The sequence below is a fragment of the Mangifera indica genome, chromosome 2, assembly GCF_011075055.1.
Source record: "Mangifera indica cultivar Alphonso chromosome 2, CATAS_Mindica_2.1, whole genome shotgun sequence".
In the NCBI taxonomy this organism is placed as follows: Eukaryota; Viridiplantae; Streptophyta; class Magnoliopsida; order Sapindales; family Anacardiaceae; genus Mangifera; species Mangifera indica.
In genome coordinates, this window is record NC_058138.1 from 7,855,432 (window position 1) to 7,858,128 (window position 2,697).

The 2,697-nt window shown below is 38.0% G+C and overlaps 1 pseudogene; it reads right to left on the reverse strand.

Annotated features, from left to right (window-relative positions):
* Window positions 1-226: 226 nt before the first annotated feature.
* Window positions 227-2,169, reverse strand: LOC123208513 (annotated as a pseudogene).
* Between the last annotated feature and the right edge of the window lie 528 nt (window positions 2,170-2,697).

A 2,697-nucleotide genomic window follows, 5' to 3' on the forward strand; every position in this document is an offset into this window, starting at 1 on the left:
ACATCCTTAAGAATTTAAAGAGAGGAAATTAGAAGCATTAATATTAATATTATGCTTATGCATCATCTTTTCACATATTACAAAGGGTTATAAGGCAGTAAATCATTTTAATGAAAAGTGCATGTCACTTTAATGCAGACAATGGATGGTGCCCAATTTGTACATCCCAACATTGCAGTAAATCCATGCATCCGTCCATCTAACTCTAGTGCTTGATATAAATTATCTATTGAATGGCGTCTAATATTAATGCTGCTAGATCTGAGTGTTTTTGGTAGTTAAAAACAGTAGCAGCATCCTTATCTCCGCGCCCACTGCAATTAACTACAACTTTAGCACCGTTGGGTAAAGTTGGAGAAAGTTTGTCTAGAAATGCGAATGCATGTGATGCCTCCAACGCCGGAAATATGCCTTCTAGTCTACATAGCCGCTTGTATGCTGTCATTTTACACAATAAATTAATAAACTAATTAGTAATATTTCATTTCTTATCAATTTTTTCAATGGCATACCATCGACAGCTTCGTGGTCTATGGCTGTATAGAACTCTGCACGTCCGGAGTCTTTTAGAAAGCTTATCTCTGGTCCAACACCAGGATACTCTAGCCTGTTTAGATCAAAATAAACATGTATCATGCTAACTTTTTAACCATTTATAGCATAATACAATGCAAAATATTTGAATCAACAGAAGAATCATTTTGTACAAGATGGAGGACCACTAAAACAAGATAAAATTTTTCTTGTTCCTCTCATTATGAATTGGGTATGATATAATATATATTTTTAATTTGAACCCATGTTTAAAGATGATAAATGTAGATATGTACGTACCCTAAACCAATAGAATGTGGGCATAAAATTTGTCCTTCTTCATCTTGCAAGAGGTAGGTGATGGCTCCATGATAAACACCCGCTTCTCCTCTTGAAAGAGTTGCAGAATGTCTTCCACTATCCAACCCAAAACCACCTCCCTCAACACCTATTAATCTCACTTCTTCATCTTTTATAAATTCAGCAAATAACCCTAATGCATTTGAACCACTTCCCACACAAGCTATCAATACATCTGGTTTTCCACCCCATTTCTCCATTGCTTGTCTTCTTGTTTCTTTTCCTATCACCGATTGAAATTCTCGAGCCATGCTTGGACATGGATGAGGCCCTACCGCTGTCCCGCACAAGTAATAGCTTCTTTCCAAGTCCCCCACCCAGTCCCTTATTGCTTCTGAGCTAGCATCTTTAAAGCCTCCATTAACAGCTTTAACATACAATACATATGTCATACACGCACACAAAATATAATATATAATATTATATATTTATATCAAACACGTTATTAATTTGGGAAAGTCTATGAGGTCACGGCTATCTACCTGAGAGCCTAATAGATTCATTAGAAGGACATTAGATTTAGAGGACTCTTTTTCCATATCATCAGTGCCCATGTAGACAGTGCATTCTAAGCCAAGTTTGGCACATGAAGCAGCCGTTGCGGCGCCGTGTTGCCCAACACCAGTGGCGGCAATCACGTTTTTCCGGCCCATGCGTTTGGCTATCATCACTTGTGCAATTGCGTTGTTTATCTTTTGGGCACCCACATGGTTCAAATCCTCTCTTTTCAGATAAATCTGTGGCCCTTCTCCATTTTCTTTCTTGTAGTGATTTGTGAGCTGCTTAGCGAAATATAGAGGTGTGTCTCATCCAACAAACTCTCTCAATGCCGTGGAAAGCTCCTCCTATACAAAAAAACAAACATTCGTCAAAGAAAATTAACAGATCATACGGATCCAATTTTGACATGTTAGGTTGTAAAATGTTACATTGGCGTCATTTTTTAAATTTACAGTACCTTGAACATCTTAGTGTTTAAGATAAAACAAATACGAAGTTACTTTTTTATGCTCTTTAAAATTAGTTACAGACCTGAAACGCAGCATCTTGCAAAACAAAGTTGAATTCAGTTTCAAGTTGCTTCAAAGAAGCGACCATTGTCTCAGGCACATACGTTCCCCCAAACCTCCCAAATTTACCTGGATTAACTTTCAACACACCGGTTTCAAGCGAGTCCTTACTTAATGGCTTATCTATGGAACCAGGACTCCAAGTTTTCCGAGTCGCTGATCCATTGATCGCCAAGGTTGCAGTGCAAATTCTAGTCTTAACCATAAATGGCCTAGTGATGCAGTTGCATGGCATGCATGGACACTAGCATGGGTGGTTACTTCGTAACATGGGCAGTCACGTGGTTGACCAAGTCTTTACTGTTTTATTGTCAGTTAAATAATAGCCCACTTTCCCCTGTTTATGTGAACAAACTGTGGAACATGGGTCCTTGATTTGTGTTTATTTGTTATTAGTTGTTGATGCACGTTCGTTAGTGCTTAAAATTCTCATTTTTGCTTCTGTATTAGACGGCTATTTAAGGCCCTGTTATGATGAATAAAGACAGATTAGTTTTAGTAAACTCTGTCATTTATTGGAGAGATTCCAATTAGTTCCCTCAAGATTTTGGTGAGATTCTGAAATCCTGAGAGTTAATTTTTTTTTTTTTAAAGTGTCATCAAGATTTGGTATCAGAGCCAGGTTCCGTTGACAACACTTCCTTTATGCCAAAAACCAGGAGTGGTCAACCTTATAATTTCATGGAGCAAAGTTCTAACAACCCACCAAACCCAAACACCAACACAGCCCAAG